Raw genomic sequence first — 20,553 nt, 5'->3', positions numbered from 1 at the left:
CCCTCTACAATAAACAAACTGTTTAAAATTTCCAGTTACTCTAAAACTAATAATCTATGGTTCCCTCTCTTGATAAAAGTTAATCATAGCTGTTCTGCTTATCAAGGATATGATTGTACAGTCTTATTATATATTGATCAGGTAAAGTGCTTTTGTGATAGGTAAGAATGCAGAAAGCTAAATAACTTGGAAATTCCTGATGATCTCCCATCAATGTAACTATCCCTGCAATTCTGGTATCATCTACAATTTTTGCTACCCAACATTAGGATTCCAAGAGAAAACTTGCCATAAATGCATGTAATAAGAAGGGTCCCAGTACAGATCCCTGAGGCAAACCCTTATTGATTTTTATTTCCTTTGATCTTACTCCACGAATACAAACCCATACCTATTGAAATGATTTCTTCTTAGCAATTTTTATTATTCAAATGCCCCATAAGACAGTTATTTAAGCAAATTCACCTGACTGCACATTCCAGGTTGGTGGTCCATTTCGATTTGGATAGTTCTACCATAAACATAATCATGGAACTTTGAATATGCAAGCACAATTGCCAAAAGCTCTTTCTCGATCTGGGCATATTACATCTCAGTTTGGGTAAGAGTTCTCGATGCATAGGCAACAGGTTGATACTCTTGTAGAATGACTGCACCTTGAACAAATGTTGAAGCATCACAGGAAAATGTAACTGGTTTGTGAACATCATAGTATCTGAGAGTAGGTGGACTAGCAATTCTCTGTATCAGGACATCAAATGCTCTTTGGTGTTGCTCTAACCAAGACCAGGATACATCTTTATGTGTCAGCTCTTTGAGTGCTGTTGAAAGTTGGCTCAAGTCTGGAATGAACTTGCTAGGTAGCTGACCATGCCAAGAAAATGTTGCAGGTCTTGAACATTGTCTGGAGCTGGCATCTCGAGAATCACTGTTTTCTTTGAAGGGTCTGGTCATAAGCCTGTACTAGTAAATAAGTGACCAGCATAAGTGACTTTTTGTAGCCTGAACTTGCATTTCTGTGGGTTGAGCTAAAGATTCACTTGATGTGCCCTCTCTAGAACTTTTCTGATATTTCTGTCATGTTCTGCTTCATCGTGACCTCCTACTAGTATGTCTTCTACTATGATAGCATAAGGACACCCAGAAAAAAGTTGCTCCATTGCATGCTGAAAGACTTCACTTGCAGAATTTATCCCAAATGGCATTCTCAAAAATCTGTACCTGCCAAACAGAGTAGTGAATGTAGTGAGCAATGATGATTTTTTTGTCAAGCTGAATTTGACAAAATGAACTCTTTGCTTCTGAGACAGAAAAAATAGTGGCATTTGGCATCAAGGCTGCGACTTCTTCGACTATGTGCATTGGATGATTTGGTCTTTTTAATGCTTTGTTCAAATCTCGTGGATCAATACATATTCTGACGTCATCTTAGCTTTTCTTATGAGATACTACCATGGAAGATACCCATTCAATTGGAGTTTCAACTGGACAAATCACACCTTGTTGCACCCTTTTATCTAGCTCAGCTTTGACTCTGTCCAGCATGGCTATTGGAACTTTATGTGCTGGCTTGATAACTAGACTGACCTCTGGGTCTAACTGCATGGAGTACACAACTGGAAATTTGCCTAGATTGTCTTGGAAAAGATCAGCACAGGTAGAAAAAATGTGCTGGGAAAAATTAGAGTTGTGGTATTTTAAGCTAACATGGTGGACTTCTTTATTAAATGAAAGCAGTCCCATTTCCAAACTGTCTTTGAGCCCTAATAATGACTAGATATGCCTCTTGACCACATAAAATAATAAATCGTAGCTCATTCCAGCAAGGTAACATGAAAGCACTACTGAGCCTTTGGTTTGAATTTCTTTACCTCCATAAGCAACAAGTTTCACACACCTTGCCAAATCAAGCCTCTTACCTTTACACACTCTGGCAAATGTTTCTGCAGACATAACATTGTACTTGGAACCTGTATCAACTTTGAGCTCAATGGGTATGCCATTTATCTGAACAGTACAAAATACTTCATTCTTTGCCCTTAAATCTACAGCACTGACCACTTCATGAAGCATTGACAAACCATCAACATAAAGAGTAGAACAGCCACTGTCTAACTGGTCAACTCATTTCTTAAAATATTTCATTTTAATAAAAGAAGGTGTGCCTTTTGATTTACAAAATCTTTCGAAATGATTCCATTTATTGCATTTGTGGCATTGTTGACCAAAAGCTAAATATTTCTCCCTATTAGATTCATGACTTCCACCACAATTATGACAGTTGGCAATGAAACTGGGTGGGGTCCATACTTTGTGTTTGGTGACTCACTCTTATGCTTCACTGAGACTATGTGAAGTCTGGAATGCACTAGAAAGTTCTGGGGTTTACCAGTGAGTGCTGCAGAGGTTATGGCTGCCATGTGCTTGGACCTGTTTCTCTTAATAACATTCTGCATACTATCAACAAGAACTTTATCACTGTGTCTTCTAGAGCTGCTCTTATTTGTAAGCATATTTGTGTGCTTTTCTGTGAGCTCATATATCTGTCAAATCTCATTGGCCTTATTCAAAGTTAAATCACTGTCACAAAGCAAAATCTTTCTCACAGCATCATCTTTTATACCATGCAGAAGTCTGATTTTTAGCAACTCATCCCTTAAATCATCAAATTTACATGTTTTAGCTTTATTTCTCAGGTCAGTTATTTATGCTGCAAAAGTTTCACCAGGCTTTTGGTCCCTTGTGTAAAACAAGTGCCTTTCCACTGTAACATTTGTCTGGGGGACTACACATTTCTCTAAATGTACATTTTAAGCACTCTGGGTCCTTTGAGTCAAGACTCGGTCAGTACAACAATATTACGGTTTCCCCCCTCTCCAGTATAGATAGCACATGCATATACAAATGAACACTCTCTTTCTATAGCCTCTGACCTAGCTCAATTAAGCAGAATAAATGCCTTTGTATGGTCATCTTTATTAGAAAATGCAGCCTGTATGAAAATATTGTACTCTTAAACACTCTCCAGTTCTCACCAATATTACTATCAAACACAAGTGCATTGGGTTTTTGAAATCCATCTGCCATGCACGCAAAGTATAGAGAAACACACTGAAAATATGGCCCTTGTAATTATGTATGAATAAACAGTGCTGTGAGCTTGTAACAACATTCAAATGCACAATAAACTCTTTGAAATACTTCACTTTGGGAAATATGCTCTGTAATGGTTGTATTTTGTGAAATATTTCTTGTAATAGCTGTACTTTTGCGAAATAACTTTACTGTAACACTGCACAAATATACAAACACTCAGATGTCTTTGCTTAATACGAAAATACATACACTTTGTGAAAATGCGGTAGTTTCTTCTTATTGTATTCATTTTGTGCAATATGGACTTTATTTCAAACATTTCCATAGTAATTTGAATATTTTTATCGATATTGTACATATCTGTTTATGCGATTATTATTTAGGACGTTCTGGATGCCTCGTTTCGTATTATGTGGAAAAGAAATAGTGCTGAGCAAGTTTTAATACCTGAAATTCGTTTCTGACCTGTATTGCGAAGTTTTGCACATTTGGGAATGATCTACTCCTGTATATTCCACCAGCATCTAAACAAATGCATTAAATCATTTCAGCCAAGCTGTTTGTGACCTCTTGCCCCTTTGGTATGCTTCTATTGACTTCATGAACTTTAGATATACCATTTCTTAAACCATGTCCTTTTAGACATGCCCTTTTCTGACACCATGTCACTCGTTCATCTCTAATACATAAAACAAGAAAGCTTGGAGTTTCATTCAGATGCTTTAATACATACAAACACATCAGGATGGATGGCAGCATCTGTAAATACAAACAGACTAGTTAACAAACAGCTTGCATACATACACTCTTATATCTCAGTAGCTTACTACAAAATGGCAGTCAGGCTTGCATGTGCTCAGTATTTATACACTTGTGCAAGCCTTGGATATAGACTCGTTCTACATTATCAACAAAGTTAACTTTATCCAAACACTGACTGTTACTAAAATCATTTGTCACTCCATTTTGCTTCATCCCTTCCTCTCCTATTATATTTGCTAACTCAGAAGCATAATTAGGTACGGACACACTGGGATCAGACCTATGCACTAAAGCTGGCATGAAGAGTTGATTCTCATCAGTTAGCACCACTCTAGTTTCACTGTCCTAACTACTGGAAACTGTGTTGCATATTGTCCCACTTTCAAGTTGTATACCTTTATCTTCTACTTTTATTTTATTTAATATGTAATCTTAAACATGGTCTATATTTCACTTCTCAACTTTGCATCATCACTCTTCACTAATTTCCTTCCTAGTCCCATATGTTCCATAATTGTATTTCCCCTTACCTGGCTACATTTTATACATTCCATTATATCTTTACTCCACCCTCCATTATTTGTTGTTAGCATATGGCAGCACGTAAATTCAATCATGAAACCTCATTCTTTTAAATCCTGAAGGTAATATAGTATATAATTTGCACCTCAGTAATAGCTTCTAGCTTGCTTACTCCCATTAAACACACTTAATGTTTCCAATCACCTCTCCTCTGTTTGTATAAAGCTGAAAATATAGCAAGTAATGCCTTATGATTGGCTAAAAGTACTTCATGCCCCTCAACTCAATTTCTGCCTCACTAAAACATTAGGCTAGCTTTCTGTGGCTAAAAATGTTAAAACACCTCACAACAAAAACTTGACTTAGCCCTTAAAAGGTCTACCAGGTCAACAACAATAAGTAGAAAAGAAATCACGCCTCCCTCCCTCCTGTTCAAATCCAACAACAGTAACCTGTGAGAGCTGAAAACATTGCAAGTTAGGCTACCTCTCTGTGGCTATAAAAAGCAAAAGACATCATACAACAAATGCATCCTGTAGCCCTTAAAGGAATCATATTGTGTCTTCTGTCTCTTCTCATCTGTAAGGAAAAGATTCACATTTCTTTTAGTCTGTGTTTATATTTTTTCTTCTCTGTTCTTCTGACCCTCCTGTTGACCTTTTTATGGACTTCATCCAGTAGCCCAACATCAGCTCTTTGGTATGGCCTACAAAGGTGCATGCATTAAGGCTTGCTATCTGTAAAGCCCTGTACAGTGGCAGTGTTCCTTCATTAATTCTGCTATCTATCCCCTAATTATACACCTAAGTGCCATGTTTGCTACTACCCTACTATACTATTTCTGTTGTTGCAGTCTTGGTGAGATCATCTGTACATCCTTTCCATGTTTCTTTGCTTATATTTCTACCTCCTCCTCCACCTGGTACCTTGTTCCCAAATTGTGGCTTAAGTTTAGTACTTTGTATTTCCATAACATGAACCTCAATTGCCACATCTTTGCACCCTATCGATCCTTTCCAAGTCCATTTTAAGGCTGTTGCTGTCATCCTCCACTGCAGACCTTGCCTTTGTGCTGTATGTGGAGAGGGTTTGCTATCTCTCTGTCTCTTTAGCTAGCTCTGAGACAACCAAGACTATAGAGAAAAGGGCCCAGAATTGACTTCATGTTGGTTCCAAATGCCACACTTCTTGCCCCTGGCTTTTGTTGTACTTCTGCAATGAAGAGTGAAGAGTTTTGTCATGAAGTCAGAGAAGACATACATGTACCGTGGAGAGTCCTTAGTAATTACATGCAGACATGAGCAGGAACTGAAATACACAGAGACCATAGATCTTATTAATAAGCAAAAGGGGAAGCAACTGAATGGATGACTGACGTAATGAAACAAGGTAAGCCTAGAATATGTGTAGACCCTTAAAACTTGCACATATGTATGAAAAGAGGGCTCTCTGTAAGGCTATTATCTCAATCATGATTGCCTCAAAAAACTACAATCATAAATGAGTGAAAGCTTTCATATGTGAACAGCATTTGACAATAAACAAGCATAAAAAATCTACTGCCCCCATATTCCTGGCACACGTATACACCAACCCTGAGGTCATACCATTCACAGGGTGATGGAAAATAACCAATACAATGACACTAGAGAAAATCCAGGCAGTTACACAATTGCGATCTCACAAATGAGTGTCAGTCACTAGTGTTTCATGGACAAACCTAGCTTCCTCAAAAGCAATCACTATCCATTTCAAAACACTGAAAAAGAAGAGGAAAGCTATGTCTAATACTAACTTTTGTTTTTCTGCTAAATGATCATTAATGTTTTTCGCAGATAAACTTGCTACAACAACTCAAATTTCTGTTCTTTCAACATTCCTCTATGTAGATATAGTATTCTAAGATTATCTTTTGAAATATTGTTAGTGCTAGCAGTATGTCAGAGAGCACTAGACAAAATGGCTGAAGTGCTAGGAAGAGTATTCAATATAACTGATCATTTTTTTGTTTAGGGATCTACCAAACAGGAGCATGATTTGCAATGTATTAAGTTGCTAGACACAGTAAAACTGTCTAAACAGAGTAAAAGTGAACATAATCAGTTGTCATATCTGTATTTCTACTTACAGTTACATAGAAATGTTTATATGACTATGACCAGATGGCTTAGACAGACCAGATGGCTTAGTGGTTAAGGTCTTCACCTCTCATGCACAAGTTGTTTTCCCTGTGTCTCCCTGAGGTTTCTCCCATGTCCGAAAAACGTGCTGAATGTTTCCATCTCAAACTCACCAATGAATGGAGCTGTGGACAGTAGCACAGACTCTACATGGTGCCCTATAGGGGAAAAGAGTTGTACAGACAAACCACTTTGAGCATCTACTGTGGTGCACAGACTCCTCAAGATAGGAGAACACGGACCACAGACTGCATGCCGTGGCAGGGCTAGGCACTCAATGGTGTAAAATATGGCTCAAGGTGATTTGGTCATGTTGACTAATGTCCTCAAGTTACCGGTGATAAGTGGGTTGAGGACCCAGCCTACTCTGACCCACACCAGGGACCTGTGCTAATGGTGGGATGGGTATATGTGCCCCTACTGGCCAGCCCAGCAGCCCTGGGTCGATAAGCTACTGACTGGCTGAGTTGCCCACCTGGGTTACCTGGGATAGCTCTGTTGAGCAAAAGCTGGACATAAAACCAACCAACATGCCAAACATGAAATGAGCATTGCTACGTTTAATGTAGGTTCACTGACAGGATGCAGCTTTGAAGTAGATGACATGATTATACGGAGGAGGCTGGACATCCTATGTATCCAGGAGATGAGATGGAAGGGCAGTGCAGCAAAGCCACTTGGCTTATGATCCAGAGTCTACTACTCAGGTGGAGGGCAGGCTAGAAATGGTGTAGTAATTGTCGTGAGAGAGAGGCTTCAGAAGGCAGTAAGGGATATCATCAGAATTAATGACAGACTCATGGCAGTCAGACTCCAGTGTAAAGATAGGACAGTATTCATAATCTCAGCCTATGCCCCACAGCAGGGCTGTGATAGTGAGGAAAAGAGTGCATTCAGACAGCAGCTGCAGGACCTACTAGATAAAGCAGGACAGCATGAATTGGTGTTGATAATGGGTGACTTGAATGCACATATCGGAACCAACTAGATAAAGCAGGACAACATGAATTGGTGTTGATAATGGGTGACTTGAATGCACATATCAGGACCTACTAGATAAAGCAGGACAACATGAATTGGTGTTGATAATGGGTGACTTGAATGCACATATCGGGACAGACAGAACAGGATATGAGGACTGTGGGGCAACAGGAATAAAGAAGAAGAAGCCATTCTAGACTTCTGTCTGGCAAATGGCTAGATATTAGCCAACACATGGTTCAGAAAGAGAGACAGTCACAAGATCACATACAAGAGTAGTTAACATGCAACTCAGGTAGACTTCCTCCTAGTAAGGAAAAGGCACTGGGGCAGAATCCATGATTGCAAAGTCATCCCCAGTGAAACAGTCAGCCCACAGCATAAACCACTAGTTGCCACAATCATCTGCAAGCAGTGGTCAGATAAGGCTCTATGGTCAACAGAGACCAGGCTGAAGACCTGGAAGTTGACTGGAGAGAAAGTACAACAGTTCAAGGAATTACTCAGGGCTTTAGCATCCCAAGAACAGGAGGAAATAGGTGGAATTGAAGAAGAATGGCAATGCCTAAAAACAGCATGGAAAATGATGTATTAGGACTACAGAAAAGATATGTGGCCTAGCCAGGTATGGAAATAAGGTACATAAGAAAAGCTGGTGGTGGAATGCATACGTCCAGGAAGTCATCAAAAGAAAAAAAGGAGTGCAGGAAGAAGTGGGATACAGAAAAGACTGACCAGGCTAGGAAGGACTACTGGTTAGCTAACAAAGAAACTAAGAAAGAAGTTGCAATAGCAAAGAATAGGACATCAGAGTCACTGTACCAACTTCTGGAAAGTGACTCAGTAAGGGGCACAAAGAAACTATATCAGGTTACAAGGCAAAGACAGAAAGATAAAGAAGATAGTCAGACACCCTTCATAAGGGATGCCAGCAAAAGACTGCTCACCAGCCCAGAGGACATCAAAGGCAGATGGAAGGAGTATTTCCAGCAGCTTCTGAATGAAAAAAACCCACATAAGCTGTACTTCCCCAGAAACAGCCTACAATGAGAGAAGAGGAACCCACCCTAGAAGAAGTAAGAACAGCACTAAGGAAGATGAAGTCAGATAAAGCAGTAGGCTCAGATGAGGTCACAGCAGATATGATAAAGATGCTGGGTGAGATAGGGGAGAAATGGCTCCTGAAGTTACTAATAGCAGTGTGGAGAGAAAGGTGTATCCCAGATGACTGGAGAATAAGCAAACTCATGCCAGTGTACAAGAACAAAGGGGACATCCACAACTGTGGGCAGTACAGAGGCAAAGTTCTGTTGAAGGTGATTGATAAATGGATATGCAGAGTAGTAGAATGTAAGATGGGAGATGAGCAGTTTGGATTCAGATCAGGATGCACCACAATTGACCCGATGTTTGCATTGAGACAGATACTTGCATAGAAGCTAGAGATGAGGAGAGAGTCCAACTGGGCATTCCTAGACTTGGAGAAAGCATATGACAAGGTCCCAAGAAAGCTGATTTGGGCAGTACTGTGGTGGTTTGAAGTCCCAGAAACATTGGTAGAATTAGTGCAGGCTATGTAAAAGGACCCAATGACTCAAGTACGAACAATGTTTGGCCTCACAGAGGGGATCCCAGTGTGTGTGGGTGTACATCAGGGTTCAGCCCTGAGCCCACTGCTGTTCATACTGATGATGGACTACATTAGCAAACAGGTTGGAGGGGACGGATCAACAAAGCTGCTGTACGCAGATGATGTGGCAGTACAGGCAACTTCAGCAAAGGATAGGAGAATGGAATGTAAATCTGAAGGCACATGGGATGAAACTAAGCACAGACAAGACAGTGGTAATGGCAGCAAATTGGGGAAATCAGAAGATGTTGAAAATAGAGATAGAAGGGAAGATAACAGAACAGGTAAACAGCTTCAAGTATCTGGGAGGAGTAGTTGAGGAGAAGGGTGGTCTGAATGAAGAGGTCGAAGCTAGATTCAGAAAGGCTGCAGCCAACTGGCATAGAGTATCAGGTGTAGTCTATGACAGAAGAATGCCAAAGAAGCTGAAAATTAAGGTGTACATGACAGTGGTGCAACCAGTACTACTGTATGGTACAGAAACCTGGGCAGTAAAGGCAGAACAGTTGAAGAAACTAGAGGTGATAGAAATGAAGTGCCTGAGAAAGGCGATAGGATGCACACTGTGGGACAGATGAAGAAATGAGGACATAAGAGCAGAAGACAAATTAGCTCCAATTGCAGAAAAGACCAAAGAGAACAGATTATGGTGGTTTGGGAATTACGGTGGTTGGGAACATGTGTAGAAAAGCAGAAGACAATCTGGTGAGGAAAATTTGGGGCAGACACAAAGAAGGTAAGAGGAAGCAAGGACATCCAGCAAAGAGGTGGATGGATTGTGTGAAAGAAGATATGCGACAGTCAGGTATGAGTGTTGAAGAAGGCAGGAGTGTGGAGCTGAGCTAAGAGAGTTGGCAACAGTTAACACGACACCCCGATCCCATGTAGAAAAATTGGGAAAAATAGAGCTGATGATGATGATGAATTACATAGAAATGTTTCATTGCCATAGTGAATATATATAAAATTTAATAAGCCACAGCTTATGTGGTGCTTTCATTTGTTTGCTAATAGGTGACTAAGTAGGCAAAGCCTCTATTCAGGAGTATACTGGAAGCACTTTCTGTTTAAGTCACTTGCTGAGTCACATAGTAGACATATGGAGACTTAAGAAGCAAAAACCTGGACTACCGAATGAAGCCTATAAGCAGCTGATAGTGTTAATCTCTTGTGTTAAACTGCCAGATGATGAGGTGGTATGATATATTTCCAAGAACATTCTAAGTTTGACAGCTATAACAATGACATGTAGGAAGCTGCTAGAATATGATGCCATACAGTTCTGCTCGACTGTGGTGGTGGTGCTGCAGTAGCGTTGTCGCCTCATAGCAAGACGTTGTCCCATTTGATTCTCAGCTAGAGCGTCTTCTGTGTGGAGGCATACGTGAAATGGGCGTGCCTTCGTTGAAGGTTGTGCGTCAGGGCTGGTAACCCGGTACATAAAAATCCACTACCAATCATTAGCGGACCAGAGTTCCGCTGTGGCGACCCCTAACCGGGAAAAGCCGAAAGACACAAACAAACAGTTCTGCTCACAAGAGCAAGACAAAAGCTTTAGGATGCAAAAAAAAAATGTTAGTCAATGGGACTCCTCTGAAATTCTGTGATGGTTTACGACCAGTTTCATTTCAGGTGGATTTTATCCAACAAAGGCTTGGGGCATTATTTATGCAGGAAAGCAGACCACTGGTAGCATATGGATCAAGGGCTTTGGCTGATAGACATACTATGCTTTGACCGACAGACAAAGTATGCTCAAATAGAGAAGAGATGGGACCATAATTTTGGTTGTCAAAGGTTTCATGACTGTCTATGAAAAATCTTTTGTAGCAGATTCAAACCACAAGACTCTATAAAGCATCTTCAAAAAGTCTCTTCACAAGGCACAAGTCATACTCCAGAGAATGTTGCAAATTTTGCTAAATTATGCTCTTCAAGTCTAGTACAAACAAGGCAAATTTATGTATATAACAGATACACTTAGTCGAGCTTTCATACAAGACTGTAAACAAAGACTATTGGATAAAGATCTGGAAGTGTTGTGATAATTTCATAATTGCCTATATCAGCTGAGAAGTTTGAAGAGTTAAAAGTGCAGGAGGAGACAAAAAGATGCAGTTGCTATGTAATACCATTAAGAATGGCTGGCAATTATATTAGTACCTTCAGATTTTAAAGTACTTCCCATAAAACGATGAACTGTGTTGTATTTAAGGCTTGGTATTTAAAAGTGATTAACCTGTCATATCTACTCACCCTGATGCAGTGTTACCCCACATTTGATGCACACCTAGGAATAACTAGTAACAACTAAGCGCATTATTTATTAGCCTAGGATGTTAGAATTAACAGAACAAGTGGTCCAAGGATACAATATCTGCAATGCTTTTAGAAATCAAAATCAAGGAGAAGAGGCCCATCTTTGTAACTTAGAGGGATAACGTTCTGACTCTGACTCAGATGGCCTTGAATTGTAACTGTAGAGTATGGCAGGTGGATAAATGTGAATGGTTAACATTGGATTATCTATTCCAGGTAGAGGACAATGTGATTCCTGGTTGGTCATTGCTTTGGTGGAAGAGGAGGCTTGCACAGTGGTGGCTGACTGGAGAACACATGGTTACTTTCCCAAGCCAGTGATGATAGTTCTCTGGAGACACATGATTGTGGGAGCAGGTACACATCAGGTAGATGGTGTTGACTTAAGTGTGGTGATGCTGTTTCCATGTCAACCATCAGCAGGTGGACTTAAAACCTAACAGAAATGCCCTCATAGCTTGCATCTGGAATGATGTGAGCTGAGGGTGGAAGGTTAGCAGCTTGTAGTTCCTGGCCTGGGGACATACAGATATTATCTCCATAAGGCCCTATTCTGGAGGAAATAAGCCAGATTAAGATGGATGATATGATGTGAGTGCCCATCCATGGCACTTTAGAAGCAAGTCTTCTAGTTAGCTCTTGTCTGTGTACTTGGGATACACAGGACAAAGGAAATGAATGAGCTTGAGTATGACTGTAGGAGGCTTGATAGTCAAGAGACGTGACAAAAAACATAGAAAGTCAAAGAGAAGAAGTGCTGCCACGCACAATTCTAAATCTTCACTAGATGAAAGTAGTAGATTACACCTGCTATCTTCAAGAGAAATGTTAGGGTGCATTTGTTTCAGTACAATATCAGTATATTCAGTCACTATGTTTTCTATGTGGAATTTTACTCAAAATATCCAGAAGTAGTTAGATAGCGTGATGCTACAAGTGATGGTAGGTTTTGTTACGATACTAAAATTGATTTTTGTCAGCCTTCTAGATGAGGTGATATCAGACAATAGTCTGCAATGTGTTAGTTAGGAATTTCTTACTTTTGTGAGACAATGGGAAATTAAGAGTACCACATCTAGTTCCAGATATCTTCAATGCAAAGGGCAAGTAGAATGTATGGTCCAAATGGTGAAGAGCTTTATGAGAAATGTGACAATTTTCAATTTTCACATTGATGTTGCTCAGTCCTGAAATACAGGAATACAGCTTTGCAACCTATAGGATTTTTACCAATATAGTAACTGATAAGTACATGTCATGTTAGTTACTGAAAGAAGAGATATTCTGTTAAGTAGTTGAAAGAAATGCATTAAACATAGACATTTTATTGTGAAAAAAAGTAAAGTGTAGGATATACTGATCTGTCCAGCAAAACAGCTTACACAATCCCTTCCAGCATATCTCTCCCCAATTATCAACAGGGACTAAGTTGTGGAGGTGAAAATTAAGGCCAAAAATACTGCTTCAATGGGCCCCAAAATATCCCTGGTTGCCTTCTAAATAGCCTAAAACATGGCCTAGCAGGACCACTTTACACACTCTTTAATTACAGCCTCAAAACAGGTTACATGCTCAGTGAATGAAGGGCTGCAACAGTCATCCCTCTTCATAATGGTGGGCCACCAACTGACCCTGGAACTACAGACCCATCAGTCTGACTAGTCTAATATGCAAAGCCATGGAGTGAATTATCATGGAAATGATCAGCAAGGACACTGGCAACCTACAGACATTGAAGCCATCCCAATTTGGCTTTGTAAAGGGAAGGTCTTGCCTACCTAACCTGGTAGACTTCTTCAAGAGGGTTATTATGGCTATGGATAAGGGGAAATGGTGCATACTGCCTACCTTGACCTGGCCAAGGTGTTTGATACAATACTCCACTAAGGGGTTTCTGACAAACTCTTACTACTAGGCATAAATCCATACATAACTCGCTGGATTGTTAGCTGGCTCACAGGTAGGACCCAAGAAGTCCAGACTGGTTAGACCACCTCCACCAGGAGACTGGCCACCAGTGGAGTACCCGAGGGCTCACTGTTGGGCCTACTACTGTTGGGCATCTATTTCTTGGAAGCCAAGGTTGATGTCAAAGGCCTCTGGCTCTATAAGTCTGCAGATGACTGTAAATTGGAAGCTATCATTGATTCCTGCCATTACATGTACATTCTACAAGAAGGTCTAACACAAAGAAATAACTGGTGTGAAAGCCATGAGTTAAAACTCAATGCAAATAAATACATAATACTGTCTTTTGGGAAATCGCCCACCCAAGCTAATTACTTCATTGATAAAACACTCCTAATAGCTGACCTTATAGTTAGGGATCTGGGAACATATGTAGACAGTTAACTGGCATTCAACCAACACGTAGCCAAGATGGTAAGAAAACCATTCAATGTCATCCAGCTCATAAGAAAAGGTATGTCATACAGGTCCAAGGAATGATAGTATTACCCTGCTCAACCCTTATCAGACCCATCATTTTGTGCAGTACCCCCTTTGGAGTGTACCTAGTCAGGCACTTGCAACAGTTGGAATGCCCTCAAAGGTTCCTTACCAGGAGAATCCAGGGTATGAATACCCTGTCCTACACAGACAACCTTAAGGCCTTAACGCTGTACTCAGTCTCCTACAGGTTACTGAGAGGTGATCTATGCCTAGCATATAAGATGTCCTAGGATCCAACTCTGATGGAACTCTTGCACTTCTACAAGAAAAGTAACACCAGAAACACTAGATCCAAGGACCTGAACTTTGTCTGCAACATAAATATAAAATGCTGGGGAGACCAGTATGTATCTCAAAGGATCTCCATGCTATTGAATAAGCCCCCCATCTACATGAAGCAGAGTTAATCCCTGACCCTGTCCAAAAGAAACATTGCTAATTGGATGGGAAATTCCATTTCTCTGATGGACAGAGGCTGACAGTAAGTAAATTAATCCACAGCTAACTTACCCCCACATACACATAACCCTTAGCTACCTCCTTACTAACATACCTCACCATATAGGTGTTCAAGGAACTCTGGGACAAAACTTGGTAGAGTTGCAGTTAGGCTTGTAAAGACTCTGGTGATTGTTAGGCTAGTATGAACCTATGAACCTAAGTGCGTCTGACATTCATTGTAAATTCAAAGTAATAAAATATACTTAAGAATGCTGATATTGATGTTGATGTAAATTCAAAAATAGTTGTAATTTCAAATAGTCTCATGATGACAGATCAACCTTTTACAAGCAAATATTCATGGTTTGGACTCTACCAAAATCTGAAATGTGGGTCATGTGAAGGTCTAGAAGTTACATATTACTATTTTTCACCTGATGCACATAGTGTAGCTATGGCTGGATATTCAGAAATATATAGCATTTACAGACAGAACTAATTAACATGATTTTATGTAGTTTGCCTGAATGTGGCTATGGTGGCTACTTATGCATCTCAAATACATGCTTGTACTGCAAGAAGTGCATATTTGTGATGCATAATAATCTGCATTCCATGAAACTAGATAAAAATAAAAACATCTGCTTGAGTTAATTAGCCCTTCCTTAAGTACTACATACCCTTTTCTGAGCACTCCCATAGTGTTTGCAATCATTGCTATTATCAATATATATTTACTTGCATTTATTGAACTTTCTTTAAAATAAGGAGGATCATATTGTACATAATCCTATATAATACACAGAATGATGTAGTAATTGTTTCTTTAATGGGGATTAAAAGTATATGGGTCTATGTGTTAAATGACCTACCCAACTAACAATTAAGGAAAAGGTCCTGTTGAGTTCACATTATGTTTTATAGCTCTTCATTTGTTCATGTTTACTATATATATATATATATATATATATATATATATATATATATATATATATATATATATATATACATTATTGTGTTTATATAGTATAATACTGGAAATAAAACATATGCTATAGTACAGCAGGATAATGAAGCTCTGCATAAGGAATGCTGCTCTTTTTTTATTTATAAGATACTGCTTTGACTTAGGGTGTGGAGATTTTGTCTGGGGTTTTCCACAGCACAGGTACAATTTTGAAATTAAAGTATAATATGTATATAATGAATGAAGGAGGATATGAAACGTTGTTAGATGGATCGTGAAGCTGTAGAGAAGGCAATGACACAATGTCAGTGGAAGGAAGAGTGCTGCAAGCGAGCTATGGAGAAAATGCTCATGAGGGATAAAACAGAATAATCGGGAAATGTTTTAAAGAGAGCACGGGCAAAGACAAATGGAACATGTATAATCAGAGTTATGTCAAGGGGATGATTAATTTTGCTTGTGGAATCAAATACTTGGGCTACTATACTGAAGGGTGGGCTTGGGGATAAAAACCCTGTGTTTTTAATGTTTGTTCTGAAGAAGTCCTGAAAAACCAAACGCCAAAATCCCTAAACTGTTTTACACTAATAAAGTTATTCTTCAGTGGCATTTGGCTCAGACATCTTTCCCTTCTTGTATTGAGTTACATTGCAAAGTGTTCTCTTATTCTATAGGTCTTCAGGACTGTATGACTTTATTAGTCCTAAACTAGTATAAGCAGTAACAGCAACAACAATAGTAATAATAGTGATAATAATAATAATAACAATAATAATAATAATAATAACAATAATAATCTTATTAGCTACACCTGTCTTCTCCACTCCTTTCAGCAATCCCCTTTGGTCCACTCATTTGCTTCCTCATTTCCTGCAGAAACGTGAAGAAGTATGCCAGAGTAGTCTCCATCCCATAGCAGCATGACCTTGCCAATATTGACACCACATATCATCCTTTTAAAGGTTTTGGAAAGATAATTCATCAGCACCTGAGCAGGTATTTGTGCAAACACTGTCTTAAGACTTTTGCATAGTACAGTTTCAGACTATACTTTAAACGGACTCACTCTCTTCTGATTTCCTGCCTCACCAACTCATTCTTAGACGTGGACACTTGCCTTTCAGAAGGGTGATATTTTCTGAACTCTCCAAGGTGCAAAGGCACTTAGCTCTGTCACTTTCTGTTTAAAGATCTGGTACTTTTAAATTATTCTCCCGATTCTATATACTCCTTCTGTAAGTATGCAATCTCAAAATGCTTCTCTTTTCACATCTGGAGTACATATTTAGACTCGGATCCTTCAGTGCTCTGATTTAAGATGTGTACTTTCAACAACCTTATAAATGACCCTGCTTATATTCATATTTCACTCTTAAAGGTATTATGTATTTGGAAATCCTAATTTTTGCTTACAGAAAAAAATATCACATTGCTCAGGGGCAACTTGTAATGCTGGCCTGCAGACATTCTAAATAAAAAAGTGTCAGAAAATCATATTTATATATCTTTTACTTAAAATTTTGTTAACTTCCCATTTTGTAGGGCTCAGAACTCCATACATGTTACTACACAGTTGCAGAATTTTGATTTCTGTTAAAAAGTAAAAAGAAAAGGAATTTGCTTACTTGGCTGGGCTGTTTTCTAAAACAAAGACAGATACAGCACTACTAAGGAGTTCTTCCAAATAGAGTACACTGTGATTATGCTTTGTTACAGGTCTTTCTGCTAGTTTGAAAAAATAAGGAATAATCTTTCAGAATAAGATGGCGGGGCTGCTGGATGAAGCATTGAGGAGCCCTTTCTATATTGTCTTAAGCTGACCAGACAGCATGGATGAAAGGTCAAAGCATATGGAATAGTGTGTATGTTTCTTGTTTTATTAAATAAGTATTATTATTATTAAATAATAAATCTGCTCCCTTATAAAATGACTTGGTTCCTTTGATGGTGCTGCTGCCAGCCATCATTTAGGACAGGAGCATAGCACTATCTTTTTTACCTTTTGTGTATTTAATATTGTACATGTGTAAGGGGGATGTGAGAGGGTTATGATGGGTTGCAATGCACACATTTGCCAGGAGCAAGGTGAAATATACTTCTTTTGATATCAAGCATGTATTTATTCATTCATTTGTTCACAATCAGACATCTGAGGTGTACAGTCAGTAAAGTGGCTTTAATTGGTGGGAACATCTGTGTGTGTGGGTGTGTGTGTGTGTGTGTGTGTGTGTGTGTGTGTGTTTGCAAGGAGGTTGTAATAGATTGTATTGTGATACTGACATCATCAAGATGAAATATATTATTGCGGTTGTTAATATATTCATTAATTTGAGCAAATCAGTTATCTGAGGTGTAACTACTGCCGTGGTGGTGCTGCGGTAGCGTTGTCGCCTCACAGTTAGATGTTGCATGTTCGATTCTCAGTTAGAGCATCTTCTGTGTGTCAACATGTGTGAATGGGTGTTCCTTCTTTGAAGGTTGTGCATTAGGCCCGGCAAGCCAGCACGTAAAAATCTACTGCCAATCATTAGCGGACCGGAGTTCCGCTGTGGTGAACCCTAACCGGGAAAAGCCGAAAGAAGACCTGACCCAGTCATCTGAGGTGTGCACGCTCAATAAATTGGTTGCAACTGATAGGCATATTTGTTTGTATTTGTGAGTGTACAACTATGCGTGCGTGTGTATGTGTGTGTGCCCTTTTGCATGGGGTTTGTAATAGATTTTACTGTAAATGCCTGACAGCAGCAAGCTGAAATATATTACAGTGGTTACTATTTATCCATAATTTGATCACTCAAACATCTCAGATGTACAACATTAATAAAGTGGATGTAATTAGTGGGCACCTGTGTGTGTGTGTGTGTGTGTGTGTGTGTGTGTGTGTGTGTGTGTGTGTGTGTGTGTGTGTAGGTATGGTGGTAAGAGGGTGTTCTGTCTGTGTTTACATGCGTGTGTGCTCGTGCTTGTATGTGTGTGTGTGTGTGTGTGTGTGTGTGTGTGTGTGTGTGTGTGTGTGTGTGTGTCTAGCTCTCTGTGTTTATTTGTGAGCATGTATGCATGTCTGTATGCATGAGGGTTGTAATGGCGTGCACTTTTATTTTTCTGAAACATGAAGTTAAAACATGTTACTGTGTTTTTTTATTAATTCATTTGATCACAGTCAAACTTCTGATGTATATGCAGCCATTAAAGTGGCTGTAACCAAGGAGCACTTCTGTAGTGTGGGAAGGGATGCACTGGGTTTCTTTGCATGTGTGTAACAGCAGTAAGCTGAAATATATTATTTTGGTCCTTAATGATATATTTATTCATTTATTTGATCAGAGTCAGACATCAGAGGTATCTATTGTCAATAAAGTTTATGTAGTTAGTGTGCATGAGGCAATCTGTGGTAAAACTGACTGATACCCTTCTGTTCTCTGATTATGGTTAAATGCCATTGATCTAGCTTGTTTGGGCAAGTGTTTATGTAGAACAAGTTGAAATACATCATTATATCTATTAATAATATTAATATTGTTGTTGTTACTCTTGTTATTTTTTTATATTATCACAAGTGCACATCTGGATTTTATATAGTTAATAAAGTTAACTATGCCGAGTGGGTACTCAGACAGCCTGTGACTGAAATTAAATTATCCCGCTACTATTTGATCACACATTAACAGACATTGAGCTATGATAATATAGACCCACCCATTCCAGTTTTTCTTGCATATTAGCTTGCTTCCTTTAGCCTCCCACCTTGCATTGAATTCAACAGCTGCCATTGCCTCTACTCCCTGTCAGATAGTAGAGGAACCGTATGGTGTAGCAGACTGTCTTGGCAATTACCAACTGGCAACTTTGGAATCCTTACTAGGTTCTCATTCAGACAAGACCCATAGCATTATTCATGTATCTGGTGCCCCACTGAGATGGCATATGCATTTAAATGTCTAAGACTACATCTTGATTCTTTGTTGTAATCTGATAAATGAAATACACTACACATGGTTTAAATGGTTAGCTCAACAACTGCTACAAAATGTTTTTTTCTCTTCTGTATCAAGGACGGTTTTCTTTCTGCCCATTTACTCATATAGCATTCCTTTTATAGAGTTGTCCCCTAGGTCCACTTAATATTTGTTGTTATAGCTTCATAAGACCTCATATTTACTTCTTCACCATAAAAGTAGACATCCCACTGCACTGACCTCACACCACTTGATATTTTGGGAATGCTGCCTTTCTCTGCTAAGCTGCATTATCTGGAAGCCATACAGACTACTTCCATTGCTTTACTATGGCCCCTACAGTCCTAGTTTGAAATGTGAAGCTCAGCCCCTCTGAGAAAATGTTCCACTTCACAAATGCCTCTATATAATATAATATATTATAATATAATATAATATATATATTTTTAGTTCCTGTTACTGATCCATTGCCTTATTAGGAAGGAGGGAAGTTTCTTTGCTTACCAGTGGGAGTGGGAAGCACTGAGCGGCCTTTTTGTCTGATTTGGTGAAGTTTCAGCCAGAAACTAGTAGTCCATTGGTCGTTTTGGGCCAATTCCTAGCTCCCTTCAGCCCCCTGCTATAAAACACGCTAAGCGCGTGCTTGATTTAGCTGAGTTACCACTGTTGCACACAAGAGCAGCGGCGGTTAAACAAGGTTAAACTATTTGGGCCATCTAAATTCCACTCTTCCAATTTTCCCTTAGAACTACCTTCCTCGAGCTGTACTGCTGATCTAACCAGATTATCCTATAACTGAAAAGTTCATCTCTACTTGATTCCCAAGTAAACTATTCTCTATTTGTAAAGCCTAGCACTTACTCCTACAGTACTTGCACCTTGATAAAGCACTCTTATTATAGATAGTACCCCACCAGCCTAAAACCCACTTCCCCCGGAGTCCTTTGAAAGTCTCTTTATCTACTACTTCTAGTATGTCGAGGGATCAGTTGCTAGTGTCCTCTCCAGCTCAACTGGTGAACCTGGGAATATTGAGGCAATGTTACAATTGCCTCATGTACACTGAACAATCCTCTCCTTCTCCCACAAAACACAAATACATGCGAGAGATGCAACTATACGGCCAAACTGGAGGCTGAGCTCTCTCAACATAGGACTGGCAAGACCAGACAGGAGGAGAAGGTAACCACACACAATACATACCCAGTCACACATGGTACCATCACAACTTCAAATCATACACATACT

The sequence above is a fragment of the Protopterus annectens genome, chromosome 2.part0 (genome assembly GCF_019279795.1).
Source record: "Protopterus annectens isolate FY-2018-M chromosome 2.part0, PAN1.0, whole genome shotgun sequence".
Taxonomy (NCBI): domain Eukaryota; kingdom Metazoa; phylum Chordata; order Ceratodontiformes; family Protopteridae; genus Protopterus; species Protopterus annectens.
The sequence above is the reverse complement of the archived record's forward strand: the minus strand, read 5'-3'. Positions refer to the sequence as shown.